Raw genomic sequence first — 15,063 nt, forward strand, 5'->3', positions numbered from 1 at the left:
CAAAGCGCATATAACGTACTCTGCATGAAGTGCCATAACTGTAGCACCAAAGCTCCAACACTCTTGTGTTTCTCATTTTGTGAAAATAAAATCATAAGGCCATGGTTCCAAAAGGTTGTATCTCTACCATACTCCCATAGTTGCATGTCATTGTTTCACGGTCCGGGAGTTTGGGCCCCCAAATGTGCTACGCGGTCGTGCCTTTTGGCGGCAATAATGTTAGCCTTGAGCGAAAGAAGGGCTTGTGAGCACAAAGTAACACAAGCAGGCAAATAAATCATAGGAGCACTCACATGTATTTGGGCAACGGAGTGTAGGTAGTCGGGGCTTGTGACGGTCGATAGTTCAAGGCGGACACAAGCAGGTTCGATCCACGAGTCCTTAGAGCATCAAATTGGTTTAGAGGGGAGCTATTATGCAAGTAAGACACAATATCTATAAAGGTCTAACAACAAACAAGTATAGAAGTAGGTGTAGGGAATATTTCAAGCATCCCACACTTGAGCCCCACTGTGGTCATACATTTAAGCATGGTGGCGTCCAAAGGGAAGGAAGCTAGAGTAAAAGAGTCGCCAACAAGTTTTATAAACTTTTAATCGTTCACAGGGTGAAGGTTACACCCCTTCACGATCCATGAGATCGATAACTCCATAGTGGTCTGGAACCATGACTGGATATTCGAGGATAAAGGTACAAATCCAATCTAAAAGAGATTGAACTTGCCTTAAAAATAGGTGTCTACTTTATTCTTCTCATATTCATGTGCGCTTTCTGACTAACATGAAATCAATATAATAACACTAAACCTGTTAAATCTATGTTGGTTGTATATTAATGCACAAAACAATCTATTATTGGCGATCACTTGAATTATAATCATATTAGCCTAAACAAGATTATTAATATTTTATTAAGTGCGATTACAAGTACAAATTCCTTTTAAACATTCATAAAAGGCGTGAGCAATAACAATAATAATATATCAAGCAACATAATAATAAAAAATCATCATCATCATGATAATAATAATAATAATAGTAATAATAATAATAGTAATAATAATAATAATAATAATAATAATAATATGTCAGGCGATTGGATATGGTTTCATTCCCTTCTCCTTTTCTTCGCTTGGGGAATTAGAGAAGGAGGTTGTTGCGTTACTGAAGCGGATTCAGAGGTTCTCGACAACGCAAGACAATGGGGCTCGTGCTGCAGCTCATATCTTCACTAGGGTAGGATTTGCTATAGCTAGAGGAGTGGGGGCCCAGATTGTATCTCGGCTTCCCACTAATTTATTGTAAGTTGTATGACTTTTGTTTTTGAGATATAATAATAATAATAATAATAATAATAATAATAATAATAATAATAATAATAATATTCTCGATAAAACGTAATAATATTAGCAAGATCCTAGGCATGATACTAACAAGATTAATAACAAACCCTAGCATGTCACTAAACATTAAAGATCAAAGCTTCAGCCCTAACATGATACTAACATGATAGAAGAAAAGAATATGAAGCATCATAGAACATACATGATATTAGAAAATTTAGTTATTACCCTAAACATGATACTAGGAATTAAAATAATCAAAACATGATTTCTATATCAAAATAATTAAATTACTTCCTTGGATGCCTCGTATCTCTTTCTAATAACAAAATACACGCGTTAGTAACTTCAAGGAAAATATTAAATCAAACAATTAAATTAAATAACTGAAATAGAGATTTAGGACTTAACCCTCAGAAATTATTAACCTTTCACGTCTAACGCGAATGCAACTTCAAACTTGGCTGAGTGTCTCTGGAACTAATGTATGCGGAATTTTGTAAGAGAGAGGGTTTAGAAAAAGAATAGAGTGAGAATAAGTTTCTAGCTTTCAGAGAGAGAGAATAGAGATTCTAGGTTCTCTGAAAACGGAGGTCTAGGACCCTATTTATAGAAAAAATAGTCCGAAAATCGGCCGAAAAGAAATCGAGTTCCATTCGGAATAAAAACCTCTTGTCGCGAACGACAAGAGCCAGCGCTATACGGCAGGCACTAGCGCCAGGCGACAAGCTTGTCACCTTGCGTTTAGTCAGAAATAAAACACGCTTTGTACGCGGATTCCTCTTCTTAATATGATTAAGCAACAAATTCCGTGTTTATCAATTAAAACCAAGTTTATCATAAAACACTTATTTTATTCCAAATAAAACTCTTTAAAATATAATTATCAATCCTAATTCCATTAGAATTTAAAATAACCTTCTAGATATTCTAGAAGATTAAAGTCAATCCTAATAGCTTTAGGAATAATAATAATTAATAATAATCCTCTAGATCATTGGGCCGCATATAAAATTCATTTCGGGCCTAATTTATTATTTTGGCCATAACTTCCTTATTATTCATCGGATTGGGCTTATAATAGATCATTGGAAAGGTCTTTTCGAGCCCGATTCAATCAAACTATTATTGGACCCTTATCATGGACCAAACTAAATTGGATTGGCTACTGTCATAAAATTGAGTATAAAAAGAAATATTTTAAAAAATAGAAAGATAGATATTTTAATAAAAACAACCGCATCACTAGACTTTTCACACTTTTACTTTGTTCGATAATCAAATGACGTGAAAGGTATTCATCAATGGGTTTGGTTTTGGGGAGACACAATTGGGTGTCTACAGGAGGGCAACACTTGGTAGAAGGCTTAAAATTTCATTAATCATTCATCACCCTCTAAAGAGCTTTAATTTAATTATAAGGAGAATCCCTAGTGAACACTGAACTGATAGTAACACTATAGAGAGACATCGGGTTTAGAGAACATAAAATAAACTCTAAGAAAGTATCTAAAGAAAAACTAATACATCAAAAAGTGTCGGATTCTAATATATTCACAGGTTGAGTAAAGGTTGGAAATTGTTGGGCACATGTGTTTCTTTTTGTTAAGATTTTCGAACACTGTACTCGCCCTAATTTATATCTTTTTTTGTGTATTAGGAAGGGGTGGACAATAATGAAATATATGATGTACCATGGTCAACTCATTATCATACAAATTTTACGATGATAAGTCTAGTCAAGTGTCCAACACTATCTGACATAGACCCAATTACGACAGTTAGTTCTTTACGGGCAAAAAAGCCCGTCATATTATAAGGATTTTAATGACAAGATTTTCGGTGAATCATAAAACCTTGCCCAACTTAAATATATCTAAATTTTAATAGGTATTACTCGTTGTTAATAAAAACAAATTGTTTCTGTTCTATTTTGTTTGCAATAATAAATCTTGTAACGTAGATTTGGAGAATTATAATGGACAATATTGTAGATAAAAATCGATCCGATCGATATTGCGTATCAAATAACTATTTAGTACTTTTATTTCAATAATGTAATCTACTTGTCGTGTGGCTTTGGAGAGTTATAATGGACAATATTATAGATAAAATTCAATCTGATCGACATTGCGTATCAACCCCAGCTTAACCAACTAATCAAAATAATTAGCATCCACTATATTAATACTATACAACACATATTATGAAGTATAACTTTCCATGTGTTCACTTGAAATTATTGTTAACCTAAAAGACTTAATAATGTGATTTAATTATTTAATCATCTCCTAATTACAATACTTTGGCTTTCCTCACTTTAATCATGTCAACGGTAAACTAGTAGAATGTGGAGCCCCTTGAATACCTACCCTATAACCCTACAAATTTGCTGGTAGAATCTATTCTAGTCTAGCACATTATATATTTGGCCATTAAAAACTATATTATATTATTATATAAAAATTATATGATGCCTTACCATTTTAAGCATCTCATACACTCTCATGACTCATGAGCATACATGATGGCCGCAATCTTGTAAACGACAATATTCCGACAAATGGTGGTGCAAAGCTTTTCTTTGCTCTATAAAAAAATTATAGTTTGTGTTGTTTTCAGCGAATTATACACATTCTTGTGTCATATGAATCATTCCTTTGTTTAGTTTATAAACAAGAATGTGTCCTCGAACATTTCTGTCAAAAGGGATATATATATTTTAGATAAATGGATGATTAATGTTAAATGACAAGATCCTAATGCATATACATGGATGACTAAGCCACATGGTTTGGATCATGTGCGTTTATAAATTTGTCCAAAAGCATCTTTCCAACCCTTGGCACATCATGTCTAAGTGTCTAACTAATTGTTAAGGGTCTTTAACTTGGCTTTTGTGGGTTGTAATAAATTGAATCGGTTTCATCATCTGATCAAGTATTGCTTTATTACCAGTTTAAATTATAACAATATCAATACTATATACTTATGTAATCATCAGAAGTATTCCATAAGTACACGTGTCGCATCCACAATTAAATTTATCCGCCAATTTTTTTTTTCTCCTAAAATTGTAATAAGATATAATTCATTTTTAACAAAAGAATCTGAAGCCTAAAAACCTCTAAAAATTAGAATACAACAACTTTAATTAAAAAAAATTTCTTTCATTTATAAATAAATAAGAAAATATTAAAATAACGTCACAGTAAATTAGTGATTTTTTACTCTTTAAATTTCATAATTAATTCAAATGAAATTTAGTGTTGCAAATAGAAAATTATCCAACTAAATTTTTTTGAACTTATATATTAAGAGTAGAAAATCTTTTATGTTCCCTTGAATCTTCAATTATTAATGTATAAAATGAAATGTTCATTTCCTATTAAAAATAGGGACTCTATAAAAAGAATATCCAAGCGTGATAGAACAAAAAACTTGTTATGATAATATTAATTCCGCACAAATGTAGTATAATTTTGATTTATGACAACTCAGCGACAATATATCAAAATTCAATTCCTCCAATGAATAAATTGAATTAACTCTTTGGTTATATGGAGTACCTTATTTTGAATAAGAGTGGAAACACTTTCATTTGAACCAATTACTTAATTTCTCAAGTAACCACCTAAAGTAATGATATTCAATATCCATATTATCTCACTCTCTCTAAATGATCAATTAATTTGGCTTAAATGGTTAAAACCTTGAGGGATAGTACTCAGGACACAGTTGCAAATTTCTTCTATATTCTTTACCCTAAAAAAAATATAAATAAAAAAATATAATAATAAAAAAATAAATAAATAAAATAAAAATAAAATCACTGTCTACAAAATTTTGATTTCATTAAATTGTTAATCTATAAGGTAAGGATTATTGAAAGCACACAAATTCTTCACAAATGTACGTTTGATTTATAATGCTATATATTTGATTGCTCCATTGGGTATATATTGTCTACTATAAATAAATTCTTAATAGAATTTTTTTTGTATATAACGGTGTATATCTTGTCTTTTGTACAAAACAATGATAATTTGATACTATGCATTTTACCCTTCACAATTATAATTAACATTAAAATTTTATAGAATTAAGAACTAATTTTATGATTAGCACAAGGCCCTCAAGTTACCGGAGACAAGCCTATTCACTTGACAATAATCACTGTTGTCATGACTAAAGGTGGCAACATTTCCAATTCCTAGTTTAAATTTCAACCATTGTAATTATATACTGTTGTTGATCACATGGTTAGGAGTCTTATGACAAATTAGTGTAGGGTTTGTCTTTTCCTAGTCTCTAGAATTGGGACAACCCATAAAAAATGCAAGTTTTAAAGGATGATGACCTTAACTGATAGTAGCATATAATGCTCAACATTAATGATTACATCAACATGATGATGCAATTCGAGCTCTTATTTGAAATGTATCCTAAATCATGTTGTAGCTAGTGATTTACATAATCAGGTTTGGACGTGGTCATAGGATCATTTCGTTGGAAATTAAGAGTTATAACAAAGCTACATACAAAATATAGTAATGAATAAAATAGGAGGAGAAATCACAAAAACCCTTTAGATATATATATTTGGAGTATTAAGTAAGTGATATATTGTGGAAGAACTACAACATTGAAAATGAGATTAGGCCTGTTTATGGTATGAAGTGACCATGCCCAGGCACCTGATCGCCCAGGCAGCACTAAGGTCAGGCTAAAAAAAATTAAAAAATTACCTTGTATAATTTGGGCATAATCTACGTTTCCAAGCCGGTTGATTTCAATCAATCGATCTTTTCCGATAAACTCCCAAACCGTGAAGTGCGCTTTACGAATTTGTTGTGGGCTAATGTTTGGATTTCCTGTGGGCCCACGTTCATTAAATACAGAAATTACCAAAATGCCCTTATAAAACCCAAAACGACATCATTTCACAATCATACACATCACACTTCTCGAGAAACCCTAACATAACCCAACAGGGCCTAGTACGGACCAGATTGGCCAGGATCCCTAATCCTAACGCTAATCAAGTTAGTTAATCCTCTCCTGTAAATATTAATCTTCGTCATTAATTTTTTCGACTCTCTCTCTCTCTCTACAAACTTTCACTGTTGACTGACTTGACCGTCGGAGGGGATTTCTCGGGAACACCCCCCGAGGCAATTGACTTTCGTTGTTTTGTAGGACTCGGTTTGACCAGGCGAGTAGGCTCCCACACAACTCAAATCCCATAATTTTTTGGAGAAACAATTGGCGCCGTTTATGGGGACTCGTTAAACAAAAAGTCATGGTTACCACCCGCCGAACCGATCCTTCTCATAACGCTGGTGAAAAAAATCAAACCCAAGGGCAATCGCTCCCACCTCACCAGCCGCGGAATAACCAACTGTCCAATCATGAAGATCAAGGTGACAACATGGAGGTTGAACAACCCATTGATCAGGAAGGTCAGTAGTTTGTGACCAGACAAGATCTGGAAAAGCTGACAGAACAGTTTAACACAACTCTCCAAGGCACCCTCAAACAATTGACTGAAGATATGAAAAACAAGGCAGGTCCCTCTCATCGGCCGCGACAAGACTAGGGATGACAAGCGTCGTGGAACAATTAAAGGGAACAGCCCCACGATGTTCCCCGACGAAGTGGAGGACATAGCCGTAGGGCACAGCCTATTGTCGCGGCTAGATCTTTCCATAGTAGGTCTGGAAATCGTCGTCGATCACCCAAAAATTGGCCCGTCAGATAACCTGTCCGCATAGAGGCTAGTCAACACTCTACAGCAAAGTCGACGCCGGAGGGACGGTGAACCAGCTAATTATGTTAGAGACTTGGATGCTAGGCAACTCATTGACGAGATACGCCTACACCGACGAGAGATGGATACCCGAGAGTTCATTAACAAGCGTAGGGTAATAGAGAAATGTTAGGCCCGTGAAAACGAACAAAATGGGGCGCAAAGTCGTAGGCAAAGCCGAAGCCCTAGGTCGCCTTATCGTTGATCACTTTCTGTAGGAAAGATGTACGGGACTCGGAAGATCCACTAAGGCAGGACGGGTCTGAGCAAGATCCTGTATCACGCCATATAAGCCACAAAACTCGGGATGAAGGAAGAAATCGAGACCAAGATGAGCAGCCACAACGATTGCCATCACATTTTTCTATGCCACTAACTCCATTGAGTCAGAAGTTGATGAATACCCCAAAAGCAGAAAAGGTTAAGATGCCAACCATAAAGCCTTTCGCTGGAACTACCGATCCAGATAAGCACTTAGCCGCATCTGCTGCGCAAATGAGTGTACAAATGAGTTGCGAGGCCACCTGGTGCAAGTATTTCCCTACCACGCTAAAAGGACAAGCCTTGCTGTGGTATTAGAAGTGTGTGCCTAAGGGTAGTATCCACAGCTACCAAAACTAACTTGGAACGTGTGTTTATTAGCCGATTCAAGCATGTAGCAAGGCAGAAAAAAAAAACAAGTTTTAATCTGATGGTTGTGACGCAAGGGAAAATGGAGATCTTGCAAAACTACATACAAAAAATCAATCAAGAATCTTTAAAAATCCAAAACTTACCAGATGAGACAACACTAACAGTCTTTTTGGCCGGGCTGAGTTCCACAGATTTGAATAAGATGATCGAGTATGGGGTTTCAACCCTCACTCAAGCTATGGAGCGGGCACACAAGAAAATACAAGCCTCGGAAGTTTGTGGCACAAGCCGTGAGAATAATCAACTAGAGAAAAAAAAGGAAACATGAGGATGAACCTTCAAAGAGCCAACCATTCGAACGATTCAACCCAATCACAGATCATGGTAACGAACCTCGATACAATCGTAATCGTCGCGAGATCTACTTGGATATCAAGGAGAAAAACATTTTTCCAAGGCACCTTGTAGTTCGTACCCCTGAGGAAAAGATCAACTTGCTAACAAAGGAAAACTTAATAAATACCTCACGGGGTCTGACCGCTGAAACAAGGACAAAGAAAAGGCAAGAGAGGCTCACAACGACGATACCGAAGGACATGTCGCTGTCATTGTCGGTGGCTTAGCGCTTGGAGGATCGATAAACAAAGGAAAAGATAGCCTACTTACCTTACAACATCAAGTGCTCAAGGTCAAACCAACTTCAACGCCCTTTTCGCCTATCATGACGCTTGAAGGAAAGTCAGAACGCCCACTACTAGTCCCTCACGACGACCCCTTGATCATTAATATGAAAATTGCCAACTTTGGGGTAAGTCAAGTGCTCGTTGATAGCGGGTAATCAGCAGATCTCATCACCCTTGATTGCTTGAAGTGTTTGAAGTACAACGAAGAAGATTTAGCACCCGTGGACAAACCCTTAATTGGCTTCGGGGGACAGTCCGTCTTTCCCAAAGGGACAACCCGTTTACCATTTTGACTTGGTCCCAAAGGGAAGGGAAGATCGGTTGTCGCCCATATTTTGGTGGTGGACACACCCTTTCCCTACAATGTCATACTACGGCGCCCGCTATTAAACAAGGTAAAGGCAGCCATATCAGTCTATCAGCTGCTCATGAAATTCGAACATGAAGATGGAAAAGTTGGGAAAGTATATGGAGACCAAGGATCCTCTAGAGAATTCTACGTCAGTAGCTTGAAGCGAGCATCAGAAGCGCCCGCTGAACTATCGAAGAAGAGAAAACAATCGACCATTTTATCCTATTCATTGAAGAATCGAGGGGGGTAGACAAACCCCATCCCATAGAAGAAGATAAGGGAGAAGCCATTGACACCACTGAAGAAACGGTGCGGGTCGGAATAAACATCAACACGGCATTACGCACTTAAATAATCAATGTGCTTAAGGCACATTGGGACGTCTTTGCCTACACAATAGACGAGATGCCCGACATAGACCTGGACATTATGAATTATTTCTTGAACATCAAGCCAAGCTACAAGCCTATTAAGCAAAAGTTGAGGCATCAAGGCCCCAAGCATACCGCAGCGGCTGCAACGAAGGTAAAGAAGCTACTTAAAGTAGGGTTCATTAAAGAATGTCAGTATACGGACTAGCTTGCAAATGTTATGTTGGTCAAGAAACCCTCTGGGGCATAGAGGATGTTCGTCGACTTCATTGACTTAAACAAGGTGTGCCCCAAATATTAACATCCTTTCCTTAAGATTGATAAGCTTATGGATCAACGGCTAGACATGCTCTATTCAGCTTCATGGATGCAAACGCGGGATATCATCAAATCCCCATGGCAGAAGAGGACCAACCACACACCGCGTTCATAACTAACCAAGGAGTATACTGTTACAAAGCCATGCCTTCGACCTCAAAAATGCAGGAGCCGCATACTAGAGATTCGTCAACAAACTCTTCAAAGGGAAGTTAGGGAGAATCGTCGAAGCTTACGTTGATGACATGATGGTAAATAGTCTCCAAGAGAATGACCATGTCACAGACTTGGTCAAAACGCTTGCGACATTGAGAAAATATGGGATGAAGCTGAATACCAAGAAGTGTGAGTTTGGAGTCAAGGGAAGCAAATGCCTTGGCTTTCTTTGTAGATGAAAAGGGCATTGAAGCTAACCCCAACAAAATTAGAGCCATCCTAAACATGCAGTCCCCGAGAAGTGTAAAGAAGGGGCAGAGGCTAACCGGGTGCATAGCCACATTAGGCAGATTTCTTTCAAAGTCGGCGGACAAGAGCTTATCTTTTTCAACACCCTCAATAGAAAAGTATTCCAATGGGATGCACCAATTGAGATTGCCTTCCAACAGTTAAAACAAAACTTGGCTACTCTTCCCAAGTTGGTTTCTCCTTTGCCAGGGGAGACATTCTTATATTTGACTATATCAAAATACTCTTCTAGCACCGTGGTGGTCGCTGAGAGGGATAGGATGCAAGACGCGGTATATTTCGTCAGCCATGCCTATAAAGGGGCAGAATCAAAGCATTCCCAAATTAAGAAGTTGGTGTTCGCCTTAGTCATGGCAAGCCGGAAGTTGAAACCATACTTTCAATCTCACCCCATTAAAGTTTTGACTAGCCATCCTATCAAAAAACCAATCTAAGGGAGAAACCACTCGAGCAGAATGACAAACACTACTAAAATGAACGTTTTTTGCGACCGTCGACGGTCGCAACATGGTGGTCGTTAGTTACGTGGTCGCAAAAAAAAATTACGACAAGTTAACGGTCGCAGATTTTTTAGCGACCGTTTTCATTATTCTCAATAACCGGTTGCAAAACGGTCACAATTTTTATTCATTGCGACCGATTTTCTGATCGGTCGCAACTTTTAAATTTGCAACTACCTAGGGCGGTCGCTAAAATTACAAAAAATAATACACTAAATGCACCGTACTACCCAAGATAAAGTTCCACCTCAATCAACCTTCCACCCTTAAAACCTCTGCCCACCACCACCCTAAAAAACCCACAAAATCTAACATAAAAAACAAAACCAACAAAAATCAAACAAAACCCACATTGCACAAAAATCGAAAACAAAAACGCATAAAATCAAACAACAAAAACCAAACAGTATCTCAACCAAGTATTAAACCAATTAAAAAGCACAAATAAAAAAAAAAGAAAAGAAAAAAAAATTAACAAAAAAGAAAAAAAACCAAAACAAAAATTAACAAAACATAAACCTAGAAAAAAATATAACAAAAAATCAAAAATAAAAAATAATTCAAAGGAAAAAAATTAACATAAATCAAAATAAAAAAGACAGGAAAAAAATAATAAAAAATCAAACCAGAAAAAGAATTAACAAAAAATCAACAAACGCACCTCAAATTAAAACGAAAATCAAACCCAAATTAAATGAAAACAAAAATAAAAAAAACCCAGGAAAAATAAATCAACAAAAAATTAAAACGAACACATAAAAATAATCAAGAAAAAATAAAAAAGAAACAACAAAAAATTAAAACAAAAAACAAACAAATCCAGAAAATGAACAAAAAATAAAAAAAAAAACCCTGAAAAAAAAATCAACAAAAATTAAAACGAAAATCAAACCCAAATTGAACAAAAACCAAACATCAAAAAATCATGTTTCGAACAAGGTAATTTGAACAACATCCCAAACAAAAGTTGAATAAAAAATCAAATCAAATTCGAACAAAATAACTTATAAACATGAAAACGTATCTGTAGGGAATATTTCAAGCGTTAATCCCCTAGCTTGAACCCCACTGTGATCATACACTAAAGTACGGTGGCGTCCAAAGGGAAAGAAGATAGAGAAAAAGATTCGCCAACAAGTTTTTTAGGAACTTGTGAACCGTTCACGAGGTGAAAGTTACACCCCTTAACGATCCAGGAGATCGTCAACTCCAATAAAGTCTTAAACCAAATAGGGTTCGAGGATGAAGGTACAAATCCAACCTAAAAGAGATTGAACCTGCCCTAATAATAGGCCTATACTTTATTCTGATTGTATTCATGTGCGCTTTCTGACTAACATGCAATCAATAGGATTAACCCTAAACCTGTTTATCTATGTTGATTGAATATAATGCACAAATAAAACTATTATTGGAGATCACTTGAATTATAACCATATTAACCCTAAACAAGATTATTAATTATCTTATTAAGCGTGATTACAAATACGAAATTCCCTTTAAGCATGCATAAAAGATGTGATCAAGCAATAACAATAAATATAATCAAGCAACATAATAATCATAATAACAATTATAAAAATAATCGTAATATTATAATCATAACAATCATAATTAAAAATAATTATCATAACAATAATTATAACAATCATAATCATAAATCATAAAAATAATCATAATAATGTTAAAGCATAATAATATCAAGATCCTAGGCATGATACTAACAAGATTAATAACAAACCCTAGCATGTCACTAAACAATAAAGATCAAAGCTTTAACCCTAGCATGATACTAACAATCATAAATATTAGGAAGAACATAAAAGACATCAAAACAATCATATTTAATATTAAAGTTACCCTAGACATGATACTAGGTATATCATAATAACAACCTAAACATGATTTCTACATCATAACATCAATAAAACCATTAAAGCACTTACTTTGATGCCTCGTACCTCTTTCTAATAACAAAATACACGCGTTAGTAACATCAAGGAAAATAATAAACAAACAATTAAATTAAATAATAATTGAAATAGAGATTTGGGACCAAACCCTCAGAAATTAAACCTTTCACGTCTAAGGCGAAGGCAACTTCGAATATGGCTAGGTGTTTCTAAATCTAATGAATGCGGAATTTTTATATTTGTGAGAAATCTAGTTTAGAAAAGAGAGAGAGAGAGTAATAAAGAAAATCTTGATGAGAGTTGGTGAGAATTGGTAGATTGTAGATGATTGTAGATGATTCTAGGTGAATGAAAACGAAATTTTTACGACGTTATTTATAAAGAAATCAGCCAAAAAGATAAAATATCAAAAACAGAGTTCTGACGCGTAAAACAGGTTTTGGCGCCAAACGCTGACCTTGGCGCAAGACGCCAAGGCTAGCGTCAGGCGCTGCAGCTGGCGTTTGGCGCTGACTAGGAATTTGACGCGTTTTCATAAAATCAGATAGAAATTGTCGTACAGGAGGATAAAATCGTATTTTTCCTCAAAAATGCTCTTTGATTTTTAATTAAAACTCTGAAAAGTCAACAAAAGTCAATTTATCAATGCTAATTGAATTAGGAATGAAAAGAACCTTCTAGAAGAATCTAGAAGACTAAAACCATTCGTAATTGCATTAGGAATGATAAAATATTAGGCCCTCCTCTAGATCATTGGGCCGCATATAAGGCTCAAACCGGGCCCACTTCAGTAATTTGGCCATAATTTCCTCAATATTCATCGGAATTGGGCTTATAATGTATCGTTGGAAAGGTCTTTTCAAGCCCCATCCAACTACACTACTATTGGACCCATATCATGGACCAAAAAAACTGGATTGGCTGTTTTCTCAAAATAGGTTTTCAAAAACAGAGAGAAGAGAAAAGAAATTAAAACTTTTCGCAACATTAAACTTTCCACACTTTCACTTGATTCGATTATGATTCGATGTGAAAGGTATTCATCATTGGTTTTGGTTTTGGGGAGATACAAATGGATGTCTACAGTATCTCAAATCCCGAATTGACTTCGAAATCATCTCGAATTTGGTTTAATAAGGCCAAATTCGACCATGAAAACTCTTTTCTTAATCGGATTCGACCTTAAAAACCATTAACTTGTTACACAGCCTACGCATCGAACCAAGCAAGAGAAAGGAGAAAAGGAAAGAGAAGGGAAAAGATCCCAGACTTTCCAACACTGAAGAAAGAGAAGGAGAATAGAGGAGAAAAATGAGAAGCGTGAGAAGAGAGAGAAAGAGAGTAGAAAAAGAGAGGAAAAGCGTGAGAATACAGAGAAATAAAATAGAGGAGAGAGAAAGGAAAGAAGAGAGATAAATAAAAGAGTGAGAAAGAGCGGCTCTTCACTGAAATTAGGGTTAGGGTGCACATCCTGTAAACCTTTTTTTTATTAACAATAATAACACTTTTGCGATCGCAAATTGCGATTGTTTTAAAAACAGTCGCAATTAATATAATTTTGAATTATTTTTATACTTATTTCATTTAAAAAATGTTTAAACACCTTTACGACCGTTTTATAGCCTAAAATGGTCGCAAATTTGCGACCGCTTTAAAAACAGTCGCAAAATTGTGACTGTGTAATAATCAGTCGCAGATTTTATATTTCGCGACTGTTTTTAGGACGGTCGTTAAAAAACGGTCGCAATTAGATCGATTTTTAGTAGTGCAATTGGGCATACCAACTTATTAATTTTGGTCTTGAATATGAGCGTAGAAGGGCAATTAATGCACAAGCTCTAGAAGACTTCACGCTGATTCACTCATTGACCTGATGATGATAGATCCAAACCATGGCAATTGTATGAAGATGGCTCCTCCTCCAAGGGAGGGAACGGGGTCAAAATTTTGATCATGTCACCAGGCAGCGAAAAGTTTGAGTACGCGGTTTAGTTTGACTTCAACGCCTCAAACAATGAGGCAAAATATGAAGCCCTCATCTTGGGGCTAGAGTTGTGCCAGGTGGCTGAAGCCATGGTAGTTCATGCCTTTTCTCACTCCTAATTGATCGTCAGCCAGGTCCAAGGGGAATTTGAAGCTAAGGAAGATAGCATGCGCATGTATCTCAACAAGGTCAAAGAAACTGCTTCATCCTTGTTCGAATTTCAGATCAAGCATCTTTCAAGGGCAGATAATCAACAGGATGACGCCCTTGCACAGATGGCATGTTCCGCCCATGGGTCGACCCTCGCTCTATAATATGCGAAGTTCTGAAGTAGCCAAGCATCAATGCACCAGTAGTTAACTACTTGGATCGGTTCAATACTTAGATGGATCCAATAGTGCAGTCACTGTGAGACAACAAACTTCCAAACGATCCTAAGGAGGCCAAAACAATCAAGAAACGAGCAGAATGGTATGTTTGATACGACAAAACCTATACAAGAAGTCGTACACTCATCCCCTACTTAAGTGCGTCACCCAAGAAGATGGAGATTATGTGCTGCGAGAGATTTATCAAGGAGCTTGTAGGAGTCATCAGGGGGCTCGATTCATAAAAAGCAAAGCACTAAGGGCAGGGTTTTACTGGCCTACCCTAAGGAAAGGTGAAACCAAGTTAGTGCAAAAGTGCGACAAG

This window comes from Chenopodium quinoa, unplaced genomic scaffold (assembly GCF_001683475.1).
Source record: "Chenopodium quinoa cultivar QQ74 unplaced genomic scaffold, ASM168347v1, whole genome shotgun sequence".
Classification (NCBI taxonomy): domain Eukaryota; kingdom Viridiplantae; phylum Streptophyta; class Magnoliopsida; order Caryophyllales; family Amaranthaceae; genus Chenopodium; species Chenopodium quinoa.